At 36.3% G+C, this 13,083-nt stretch overlaps 2 long non-coding RNA genes across 3 annotated transcripts in view; one reads left to right on the top strand and one right to left on the bottom strand.

Moving 5' to 3' along the window:
* LOC139190188 (uncharacterized) overlaps positions 1 to 13,083 on the bottom strand; it is a 100,497-nt gene that overhangs the window by 87,194 nt on the left and 220 nt on the right. The window contains exons 2-5 of one of the 2 annotated variants that reach the window (XR_011574250.1): positions 12,848 to 13,002; positions 12,674 to 12,742; positions 11,917 to 11,975; positions 10,830 to 11,011 (exon numbers count right to left, since the gene is read on the bottom strand). This is a non-coding gene — a long non-coding RNA (uncharacterized lncRNA). Of the gene's footprint in view, positions 1 to 10,827; positions 11,012 to 11,916; positions 11,976 to 12,673; positions 12,743 to 12,847; positions 13,003 to 13,083 lie in introns of both variants that reach the window. The other variant, XR_011574249.1, reaches the window with a different exon arrangement.
* LOC114820159 (uncharacterized) lies at positions 150 to 1,378 on the top strand. The gene is made up of 2 exons (XR_003767541.2): positions 150 to 343; positions 931 to 1,378. It is a non-coding gene; the product is annotated as an uncharacterized lncRNA (long non-coding RNA).

Below are 13,083 nucleotides of genomic sequence, written 5' to 3' on the forward strand. Positions count from 1 at the left end.
CGAAAGTAAACTGTTTGATCCTTATCCTCCTTCAATTTTTATTCAATTTCTGCTTAATTAGCACTTGTTTTCGTGATGAAAATGCAAGTTGATTTGTCACGAAATCTTATAATTTGTTTATGTGATGATTTGTGTCTGTTAGGGAGGGCTGGGATTTCTCTCCACATCCCTTTCAACTGGATCCTCTGGATTCTTCAATTCTGAAGCTAGAGAGAGATAGAGATGGAGAAGATACAGAGAAGAGAGTCGGAGAGAGAGATGGAGAGTATACAGAGAGAAGAGAGTCGAAGAGGAAAGAAAATGAATATGAGAAGGTGAAGGGAGTCAAGATGAACATGAGAAGGTAAATAAAGTTACTTAATTTCTAGTCGTTTGATTTTCAGTTGAACATGCATTACTGAAAGATCCGAAAGATTCGGATGGAAGGAATCTGGAGAGGATCCTATTCTAGTTAACGATAGTCAGACCTTGGCTTTTTGGTGGCCTAGGGATTAGCACAAAACTGAGGCCCTTCCCTATATAGATATTGGAAGTTGTTCCGTTACAACTTGGTATGGTTTTTGGAATTGCAAATAGAAGAGATAGAGAATAAGTCAGAGAGAGAAGGAAAGGGCAAGAGAGGGAAGAGAAACAAAAGACTTTGATTTAATTAGTAATGAAACTTTATAAGGTTTTCGACGTAAAACATGCTTCAACGTCAGTAACCAACCACGATACTCTCGAGAAAATAGTATGATGGCTTCTAAGTTTTAACCGCATGAACAGAAATGAGAAGGAATCCTAGTGTTGAGTCGGAGTAAAAATAACATCATCAAAAAAGGAGATCAAACAATTGAGCTTATGTACTAGTTTACATTAGTTGATACATGGTAAGAGAGGTTGAACTCCTTGTTGCCTTACTGATACATGGTATGTTCTTTCATTTCTCAGAAAATGATATATGTACCCGTATCTTGGACTATACTGCAAAGCAATTGGACAAAAATTGACAGCTTTTGTGACCGGTCAGATTTCAGCATGGGTTTAAGATTGCAGTGCTCCAAAAATTGGGACAACCTTTGAATTGACTGGAACGGGCCTCACGAAATGTATCCTCTCTCCTAATGAATAACAATGATGCAAGACCTTATGATATTCAAGAGAGTGAGTGACTCCTTTTGCCTCGTGTCACTTCTATAGTTCTATATAGAGTTTTCATTACTTATCTCAATAGTGATATACTTAAATACACAAAATAAATATTCTTTAACACACGTGATTTTTGCATGCAGATAGAGCTCATCTCTTAACTGCATGTAAAAAAAAAATGTAAGTTTTTGTCCCTATCCTGTGTTAAATGATATATGGGGCTAATGTGGTTAAGGGGTTTCTTATGGTAGATTGGAAGAATTGTCTCTAGCGTCTTCGTCAAATACGATTTATGTCTACACATACTTATAGAGAAGAAAATTATGTTGTAGATGCTTTAGTTTCGTTTGGGGCATAAAGTTATGTTTAAGTCTAGTGGTCTACGGTTCCCGATTTTGTAACCTTTGCTCATGCTCGTGACATTTTTTTTTGTCCTTATTATCGTTTTTGTTGATCACTCTTGTCTTTGCGAGTATAGGTATAGTCCCCCCGCTTGTATCTTTTTTGTTTACTTTTATTTATTATTAATAAATTTGGTGGAGGAGAGACATGAGTGGAATTTCTAGGTGTAATGGTCCTCTCCAATTCGGAAGAGGGTATGTGTCTCGCACGTGACCATTGCCAAAGAATAATCTCACCTAATTTTTCTACATTTAAAAAAAATTGTGTTTATGAATAATATTCTTATTATCATCTCAATTACTTATACATAATTTACCAATCAGACAATCGCTTACACGTGCATGTATACAATTTCTCTAGAGAAATGTTAAGGAGACTCTCTGAAAGTATGACTCTCCATGGACTTTCTGCTACCTCACAATTTTAACACTCATTCTTGTGACAACATATTAGAACATTGTGCCAAAAATATAAAGTAGCAAAATCCACAAAGAGTCTCATTTAAAAAAAATCTCCTTAGCATTTCTATTTCCGATTGTTGATGGTTAGAAGTCACTCCACACAAATCAATGGGAAAAATCTCCCGTGCGATTCCATTGCACATCTCTTACTCATATTTCTTTGTCAAAGTTTTGGCGTACCCTAATTACCTAGGAAGAAATGGTTTTTTTTTTGCAACATGGACCTTTTGGTTTGGTTGAATTCATGTCTATGACTTCTAGCCATTAATTACATTTATCCGCTAATTAATTATGAGGTGTCACCTTCATACTTTTTCTATATTCTATGGGAATGAGAATCCTCTTCGGATGGGATCCTTCAATCACGTCTATTCATCGTACATTGTGTGGCTAGTTTTCATCAGGTACTATTTATATTCAATTTTAAATAAAAAATTTATAATGATTTCTGACCTTACGATGTACGATGAACGGACATGATTGGATGATCCTCGGATTCTTACAAAGAGGATTTGGAGAGGACCCTCATTCATTCTATCGATCAACTTTTCTTCATTTATCCGCCAAATTGACCCTTTCCCGCCAAATTTCACCTTCCTATTAATTGAAACCTTTTTTTTTTTTTTCATTTTTGATCAAGGTCCATTGACTATTCTTCATGTCATTATTTGAATATTAAGTTTTTTACAAGTCATTATATGTCAATTTAAAAAGGGAAAATTAGAATCCCCTACAGTTTTTCTATATCATTTAGATTAAACATCTATGCCTCTTTAAAATTTGATTAAAGTACTTTGACCAATAACCACCTCAAGCTAAATTACATGTCATTATTATATTTTTAAAATTAAAATAATTTTTGAATTTATCATTTTATTTGCATGATGCACTTTTCCTTATTTAGTGGAGATATTAGTAATTAAACTATATTTTCTATTATTCCATATATGTTTTTTCGATCATTGTTTTTTTTTTTGTTATGAAAACATTTAATATTATTTCTTTTTCCAAATGGGTTTTTTTTTCAAATAGTTGGTGATCAACATAAAAGCTCCATGTAATTTTTTCAATTTTTTTTTGTGAACTTATATTTTTTTTTGTTGTTGTTTTTTTAAGTATAGTTGTTGATGAATTATTATTAGGTATGATACATTACGTATATATTATTTGCGGGTAAGTTTGAATTTACAAAAATCATTAATTGGTACGTTTATTTGCAATTTTGGTACGTTTGATTTGATACATATTGTACATTATTTTTATTTTGGTATGTTTTATTTTGTACACATTGTGTATTGGTACGTTTATATTATTCTCAATCCTATTTTCTCTTAACGTACTAAAAGAAAAACTTATTTCGGTACGTTTGATTTTGTGGGATTTAAAAATATTTTAAACTATTTTGGAAAGAAAATATCTTAAATCGTAGATAATTATTGCTAAATTGTAGCATTATTGTGAAAATAAATTGAATCTAACCAACTTTTTTTATTTTTTACAATTATCTCTAATGGAGAAGAGTGTAATTAAAATGCTAGATTATAGGAAATTTGTTACAATATAATGTGCATATAGCACCCAAATTATGACAAAAAATGCTTAATCAAATCACTAAAAGGCATGTATGTTTTGTAACATCTCACATCGACTAACGGAGAAGGGGTGACGTGCCTTATATGTACATACCCGCCTTCTATAGCACGAGACCTTTTGGGAACTCACTGGCTTCGGGTTCCATCGAAACTCCGAAGTTAAGTGAGTTCAGGCGAGAGCATTCCCAGAATGGGTGACCCACTGGAAAGTTCTCGTGTGAGTTCCTAAAAACAAAACCGTGAGGGCGTAGTCGTGGCCCAAAGCGGATAGTATCTTGCTACGTCAGAACCGAGACTAGTATGTGACATAATGGTATCAAAGCCACTATGCCATGTGGTGCAAATATGCCGACGATGACATCAGGTCCCTAAGGGAGGTGGATTGTAACATCCCACATCGACCAACGAAGAATGGGTGATGTGCCTTATATGTACATGCCCACCTCCTATAGCATGAGACTTTTTGGGAACTCATTGGCTTCTGGTTCTATCGGAACTCCGAAGTTAAGCGAGTGGTGGAGCCGAGACTGGGATGTGACATGTTTGATCTAAAAAATTCAAAATTGAGGCGCCTATATCAAAATATCCCATTTAAAAATGAAAAATATGCTAGGGACTTTGATCAAACTATTTAAATAAAAAAAGTTTAATTCTAACAACTAGGCCGATTAGAGACCGGAACCAAAATGACCATTTCTCTTTTCCTTTTCATTTTGTTAATTGAGTCAGATATAAATATATATCATGTATTGATTTTAAGATGAGAGTTTAGTTCTTCTAGATTTCAGAGTTCAAGAAAATTATAGTTACTTTAATTCTTCCAGTGAAAAATCAGTACAATAACAAAAGTTAAATCTCTCCTACTATTGCATTAGTTTGAATAGTAGACTGCCACAATTTCTTTGGAACACAGTGAGTCTTGGAAAACATGACTCAACACAAAGATCATGGCCATAAACTGAGCCACATACGATCGTGCATTATTTGATTTGGCTCGTAGCTAATAAAGTAATAATATATCCCTAGGCTCCAAATTCATACGACCACTTGACAAGATTCCAAGTCGATATGGGGGCCGGCCTTTGTTGGATCAATCGTCCTCCTGCCTTAATGTCGCGCTCAATAATTATCAGTTTGAGCATCTAGCAGCATGGTGTGAATATTTTCGAAAATGTGGAAGGGCATATTTTCGAACATGTGGAAGGGCATATTTTGCACACCATAACCCGACTAGGGCAAAAAATGGCGTTGCTCCGGTTTGTATAACCTACAAAAACTCGTCGAATATGAAATGTTTCAAAATCAAATCACGTCGTCGCTCCAGTCCTTATATTATAACCAACCAAAACTCATTGAATATGAAATGTTTCAAATCACGTCGTCGCCCTAGTCTTTATAACCAACTAAAACAAGTTGAATATGAAATGTTTCAAAATCAAATCATGTCACTCTCTAATTTTCATGTAATGAAACCATACAAGTGACAATCCATATAGGGTGGCGTGGCAAGTGATAATGCCTAAAAATAGGAGGGTTGACGATATAAAGGAGATATTTTTTTTCAGTGTGCCGAGAATATAGTTCAGTACGCCACGTGTAACAATACAATTGGTTGTTAACTTGAAAAAAAATTATGAGTTATTTTGCACTTTATCACCTTTAAGTTAAATGAGTGTCAACATTTATGTACTATTTCATTTTTTTTCTTTACAATGTCGTATACCTAATTCAATATTATAGTGAATAGGGTGGTGGAAATGTTGGGTTTCCACCATGCGTCCTGAGTTCGAAATTCCCTCTCGCCTAAATTATTGAAGTTTCAAACTCTTTCCTCTACTCTTAGTAGTAATAAAAAAGAAATTCTCATACACAAATTTTTGTTCCGAATCAACTTGTCTATATTTCATCACAAAAACAAGAGAGACGATATTTACACGCCTCTTTCTCTTTTAGCACATCTGTTTATTCATATTTCTTGATTCGTTTTTGCTTTATTTGATTCAAAAATCATAAATAAACAAGGGTGAGCATGGATATAGAAGAAAGGTTTGTGGAAATCATCTTTCATAAACAAATGTTAAGCAAAATTGAGCATAAAAACGAAGGTTAAGTACCCCTCTGCTCTTTTGATTCGAAGGCAAACTGTTTGATCATTATCCCCTTTGGATTTCTATTCAATTTCTGCTGCTGTGTACTTGTTTTCATGATGAAGATGCAAGTTGACTAGGCACGAAATCCCATAAATCGTTTATGAGATGATTTGTGTCCGAAGATGCAAGTTGATTTGGCACGAAATCCCATAATTTGTTTATGTGATGATTTGTGCCTGCGGTGTAGTTAGGGAAAAAAAAAATTAATGCACCACGAACATAGTCAATGTAGTACTAAATGACATAATATAAATAGTTGACATTTTATTTTTAAGTATTCAATCAATCGTTTGTATAATGTCACTAAAGATACATACACTCAAAAATCTATCTTGGGGCGACCTTGGCATTTTCGTGGCCTAGGGTTAACACAAAACTGAGGCCCTTCCCTATATACGTATTGGAAGTTGCTCCATTACAACTAGGTATGGTTTTTGGAATGGCAAATAGAAGAGAGAGAGAGAGAGCAAGTCAGAGAGAAAAGGAAAGGAAAAGAGAGGGAAGAGAGAGAGAGGTGGGAGAGTGTTATTTCGTGGCAAAATGATGCGCTGCCAACGTTGAAGTATATGATTTTTTATTTTAAAGACTAGTTTTTAAGTTATAATTTCTTTACTATATTATAGAGATAGAAGAAATGGAAGGATTCACAAATTATTTATTTATGTGTTATTTGATTAGTTACTTTAAATCATTTTAGAGCTCATCTATTTTATCATTCCGAGTTAACAAATCTCTTATCAGCAAGTGTGATGGAGGTTAAGAATCTGTTGTTAGATAACATTTTGTCTACGAAAATGTCAAAAAAGAATTTAATTTAGATAGTAAATGTTGAAACTTGGTAAACTTTCAGGTAGTAAAGTGAAAATAATGTAGATAGGACTACATAGTTGTCCAACATTTCCCTGATGTCTTGGGCACGGTTGATGTAGGGCAAAGGTGTTTGATGCGATTGAGGCAATGAGGCTAGACCAGGAGGCAAAGTAGCATGTATTCTCTCGCCTATAGGAATAATTGCTCCTCTTTCTTTTTTTTTTTTTTTTTTTGACAATAAATGATAGCTGTATTTCATTGATCATCACAAACAATTACAAGGGTGCCAATTGGATACATTGCTTTAGTGACTAATAGTAATACATTGATTTGGAGTGAATTTGCACAAACAAAAGATTAATTAAAAACCCCTATATGACTACCACAAGCAAGGTGCACTAGTACAAATTTGTCACAAGAATGATAGATTCAACAAACTAGTACTAGTGCACACACCGATTTTCGCTTATGAGTGAGGCCACACAAAGTCATCATAGGAGAGCGAGACCATCTAAAGTCACCAAGACGAGACCACATCAAGCTGACACTCATAGGCGAGACCACATATTCCGCCAAGACGCGGCACAAACAAAATCTACACTAATCCAATAATAGAATCCACCGGTCCCCTAATCTCAATGGAGGATAAGGACACACAATCGAAGACCACCTGCAACTTCACCACACAAGTGAGATTCGTAGCTTCCACAAGGCAAGTAAGCAGAGCTGCCACAAATTTGGGTGCCTAAGGCAGCACAACCACACGTTTGTTGGCTCATGTTTGCTCAGGTTGGGGGAAGATTAGGGTTTTCGCTTTTTTCATATCACATGCTCTCACGTGTAGCTTCATGTGCAATGGATGACTGGCGCTAACACAACTCATTCGTCTTTTTGTTTTTAATGAGGCTATTTTTACAACTCAAACCTGCAATTGTTGAATCTCTTGCCAAAGTCATACCCTGGCGAAAAGACAGGTCATTTCCCAAGCTATGTAGTTTCCATATGCAAAAGAAAATGCAGTTTAGCCAAAACGGTTCCTGAAATTGGCATAACTTCTCACTTTGGTTTCTAAGATTTGAAATCGATGGAAGTAATCCTTGAGTTTGTCCACCATCAAACATCTTGGTCATTCCGAGAAAAACTTATGTTAAATAAGGATCAACATGACAAAAATACCCTCAAATTTTGAATTGGGAGTATTTTTGTCATTTTGATCTTATTTAACCGAGATTTGTCACAAAAGAACCAAAATGATTGAGGGCAGACATACTCAAGGACCACTTCTATCGATTTTAAATCTCATAAACCAAAGTAAGGAGTTATGCAAATCTCAAGAATCATTTTGGCTAAATAGATGCCAAATCATTGACAGTTTGGTTAGACTCAAACAAAACAATTCTATCTACATATATTTTTCATTGCTTTAAGATATACTTTACACAAGAATTAGAAACTAAAGGCTTATCAATTTACACTTAACACCTCATATTAAGCTATATAAAAGCAGCAATCAACTTAGTTTCTCAACTACACAAAACAAAGCGTGTAAGTAATTATTTACATTGTAACTAGTTAAAATTTTACAGACCCAAGTGTTCGAATCAACCTCAAAGACATGGAACTGATGTACACAACCAAAAGCCCAGCTCCCAACACCCCATCAAGCATCATACCTCTTCTCGGTAAAACCACGAGTGCCCAAAGCAAGCCGACTGCCAAGAAACACACCGTCTCCAAGAGGTATGGATCGCTCTGGAACAAGACGGGTGATGGAAATTTAGACCAAGCTGAGCCAACAAGCGATAACCCTAATCCAAACAGAGTGTTGAAGATAGGGCCAGCATAACATGCTGAAAATGCAATCTGAGCTCCCTTTGTTCCACCATTCAAAGCCATTGTCAAATTGGTTATCAAATCTCCAAGTGAGTTGCCCCAAGCAAGGACTGTTAGCCCTAAAATTGAAGGACTCACACCTAATATGTACCCTAATGAAACTAACAACCCTACCAATTCTTGAGCTGTAAGATAACTCCAAGTAATACTCATTACAAACCCTGCAGTAAGCCAAGGAACTAAGCACTTTTTGGGTGGGCTTGACTTCTCAGTTGTTAAAAAAGCAACAATCCCAAAAGTGATTCCAAAAACCAATCCAATAATATAGATTGCAAGCTTCGTCTTGAAGCTAACATTTCCAAATTGATGGTTCCAAAGTGTTGACAAAAGCACTGGTGCTAGTGTCACTGAAGCAACTGCATATGGCTTACACCATCTTTCTTCACAAACTACAGGAATAGTCAATCTCCTGGGCAGATAAAGCGGCAGCTCAAGTATGAAAATTAGCGTGCGAAAAAAAGCCGATGATATAAGATTAGAGCAGCATTTCTTGACTTGTACTACTTCAGAACTGCCTTGTGCAGCTCCTTCCTCTGCAGCACTGAGATCTTCCTCTTCAATGCTGCTAAGAATTGGCACAGTCAAGTCAATCTCATTGCTCGAATTACAGCTCAATTCAAAGCATTTCTTCCGACGAGTGTGTGAGACGTAAACCACAATCACATAGACAATATAGAGTGAGGAGAAAGCCATTGCAGCCCACACATCTATTTCCTTGCGAATCAAGATAACACCCAAACATACAATGACCAAAAGGTAGAAGCAAATATCTCTCACAAAGTCCGATTTGTTAACTCGAATGTGCCTTTTGCGCATCGAAATGCTTAAGATTCCAACCACAACACACGACACAAAAGAAGCACCACCCAAAATTGTATTAAGACCGATTTCGCCCGTCCCGCCACCCATAAACGAAACAAGACTGGAAAACACATCATTGGCTCCATTGCCAAGAGAAAGCAGAGTTACCCCAGCAATTGTTGGGGACAATTTTAACAGCTTAGATAAACTATCAAGTGAAGAACAAAAGTACTCGGAAGCTGTGTTTCCCATCAAATAGAACAAAACCAGAAGCCAAAGAAACATACAACAATAACCCAATTGAGGAAAAGTTCCAAATTTGCAGTAGAAAATGTTAAGATAGTTTATATAGCCTTGGGAGACACATGGGTTTTTGGATTTAAGGTGAAAGCACTTTGCTTTGTAGTCATCTAAACCAAGAAAACCCTTGCAATCTAGTGAACCAGAAAATCTGGAAATCCCAGAAGTGCTTATCTCAGTAGTGCTTAGAACCGGAAAATCTGAAGCTTCAAAATGTGCAATCAAGAAAGCACATCCCAGTAGCAGAAACGAGATGTTCAAGAAAATTATGTAATTTTTGTACTTTGGTAAGAAAACCGAGGTGCCCATTAGAGAAATTCAACTAAAAGTAAAAGATAAAAAATAAAAAAAAAATAAAAAAAAGTGGAGAAATTGATTGAAATTGAATCTACCTTTGTGATTGTGCTCCAGAACAATTGGAGATGATCATGAAAATCCAAAAATTGGGAAGAAATTCGGGAAAATATACAAAAATAAAAGGGTGGAAATTAAAAAGGATGGAGGGTTTATGAATTTGGTAAGCTCAAGGTCTGTTCTTTCTATGTGGAGAGAAGTGGTAGGAGTTTCCACATTGTGCCAATTTGGGGGACAGATGTCGAATGATGGTGCCGTTGGGGCCCATCACTGTGTGATGAAAAGTGGTCCCCACGATAAAGCTACACGTGGGAATTTGGTGGACGTCGGCTTTCAAAGTGAGTTGAGCGTCTGAACCGTGGGAGCAAAGAGGGCCCACGATATCAAGACTTGCGTCGCACTCAAAGCTTCAACATCAATCCTTCCCTCCTTGCCAATGTGCTTTACATTTTGCATTCTTTCTTAATAAATTGTTTGTGGATCACATTCTTTGATAAATGCTACCACTAGTATGTTTCACGTCACTCTTTCGACTTAAAAAAAATTATGTCAATATTCTTTCGTCTTAAGAAAAAGTTATGTCACTAGTTTGTCATGCAACATTCTTAAATTTATTAGTTGAAAAATACAATGTTTTAATACATAACCATTTAAATACAATATTTTAATACATAGTCATTTAAAACATTCATTTAATTATTTTTCTAATTTATACTCAACTTTAAACTTCAATCTCAAAATGACATACATTTTGGACATAAATTTGATGAGAAATCCTCAAGTGGTATTGGCCAATTTATCTTGAACTTGTACGTTATTATCAATTTTTTCTATGAACTTTAATTTTGGTCGGTTAACTTCCTAACTTTTATAATTAGTCAAATCGTCCTTGCAGTTGGATGTTTTTTTAATTTTCCATTCATTATTTTGTCTGACACACCCCGTCCCGAAGGAGGGCATGCTGGGCGTCACGTGAGAGTGACGTAACCATTTGCACAGTACAGAAGCTTTAAGATACAATTTATAAGTTGATACACCCGAAGGTGAGTCCTAATTTTGTCCAATCTGTCAGAACACCGTCGAATTCCTCGTAGTCACCACACCTTTGTGATTCCTGAACCTGGAGGGGCGCAAAACCAAAATTGAGTGGGTCAGTAAAACAATTCTTTTCCAAATCCAAACATTTCTCAAAACGTTGTAACCCCTCTCCGTAAAACCTGTATACTTTCCCAGAAATGTAAAATATAAATATACATATATATTCTCAAAACTTCATTTTTACTATCTCAACATTTTTCTTTATCAATCATGCCATGCCATGTCTAATTCAACAGTTAAATATGGATGCATCAACAATAATCATATCAGGTGCAAGAAAGTAATCAACCGGAGGCCCTCTAATAGCCTGTACGGTTGAACCTAGAGCTCAAAATCTATCACTATCACTCTACCGGAGTCACCTCTGTGACCCGTCCGGCCTTCTGCACACAAGTTACGCTCTAGTGCTTTCTCATTAATCATCTGTGCACATAATCTAAGGTCACCCACCAGTCGAAATCTCACTAACACTCTTCGACTGGCCTGTCGCACCCACTCCGCGTGGACTGTGCGACCAGCATCTACTTGGATCCAAGGCGAGCGTGCGATGCGGTGAATACTATAAGCACTAAACCATGGTGCAGGATTTGAGCTCAATATACATCAACATCATCATAACAATATTTAAATACTCACCTGATACTCACCTGTGCGTCCGCCGCACCATTCATTCATATGCATCATAAATCAATTCTTACATGTGCGTCCACCGCACCAATTCATACATATGCATCATATATTAATTCATGCATGGCATTTCAACTCACATTTCTATATACTTTTCATATCAATTCTATGCATGGTATTTCACTTCCCGTTTTTCCACATAACTCATATGCATTTCATTTTAAACATATTTTCATTTCAATTCAATTTCTGGGAAACGTCAAGTATATATATATACGGAAAACAAAACTGCCCACTCACCTGGAGTTCGCCCTACAACTCCCTAGCACAATACGCCAAGGCGTCATGACGATCGACGCCTAAAACAATAATCAATTCCAACCTCAGAATTCATAGTGATAGAATATATAACTTATATAAAATACGTCACTACGTAGATTGATCCGGAAGATCCACCACTCAGATTTTAAATCCATAACTTCCAGAGGTCCACATTATACCTCTAGGACAACATCCTAAAATTTCATTACCATCCAACGGTCGGATCTCCGTCAATTTCCAAAACTAAGTGACGGTTAACATTTTATATTATGGACTTACAATTCCAATTCCGGAAGATCCGTAACTCGGATTCCCAATCCGTAAGTTCCAATAATCCTCAAATATTACGTATTACAACGTATCAAAGTTTGGTGACGATCCAACGGTCGGATCGTCAATTCACATTTTCACCTAAATGTGAAAATTATAAAACGTTATTTGAACACCTAACCAACAATCCTCAATAACTTTCTCATACGGTGTTCAATTTAGGTATATGAATATACCACAGTGATCTACTCGACGTCACGGACGTCGACATATTTTTAAAATAATTTTATTTTTATTTTTTATTTTTACTGTAGCACCTTCTTCTTCCTTGGGTCGCCGGACTGGTTTTTCCGGCGGCCGTTTTCTGGGCAGTTTTTCAAATTGCCATAACTTTGTCATTTCTCAACGAAATCAAGTGATTCAAAAACGAAAGTTGTAGCCCTTGAAGAGGCAAAGAGAATGGTACCTTGCACAACACCTAGTTCGCCGTGGTTTGGCCGGAAACGGCCTCGAAAGCCTCGGAGGTCGCCGGAAACTGGGTATTTTTCAAATGAGTATAACTTCTTCAATACTCAATGAAATTGAGTGAAATAAAAAGGAAAGTTGTAGTACTTGACGAGAGGAAGAGATTGATACCTACCTCGACTCCTAAATCGCCGGGGATTCGCCGGAAAATGCCTCTAAAGCTCCGGCCAAACTTTGAACTTGTCGATCTCCGTGTTCTTACGTCCAAAAACTTCAAGCACTCCGAGCTTCCTTGGGACCTCACTAAGCTCGCTGTGATCTTGTTTTAGCCTAAAACGTAGTCATTTAGAATATCATGAACAGTACCATTTCACGGGAACTTTGAAACTAGGATTTTCCGAAGCAAAACTT

This window comes from Malus domestica, chromosome 12 (genome assembly GCF_042453785.1).
Source record: "Malus domestica chromosome 12, GDT2T_hap1".
NCBI lineage: Eukaryota > Viridiplantae > Streptophyta > Magnoliopsida > Rosales > Rosaceae > Malus > Malus domestica.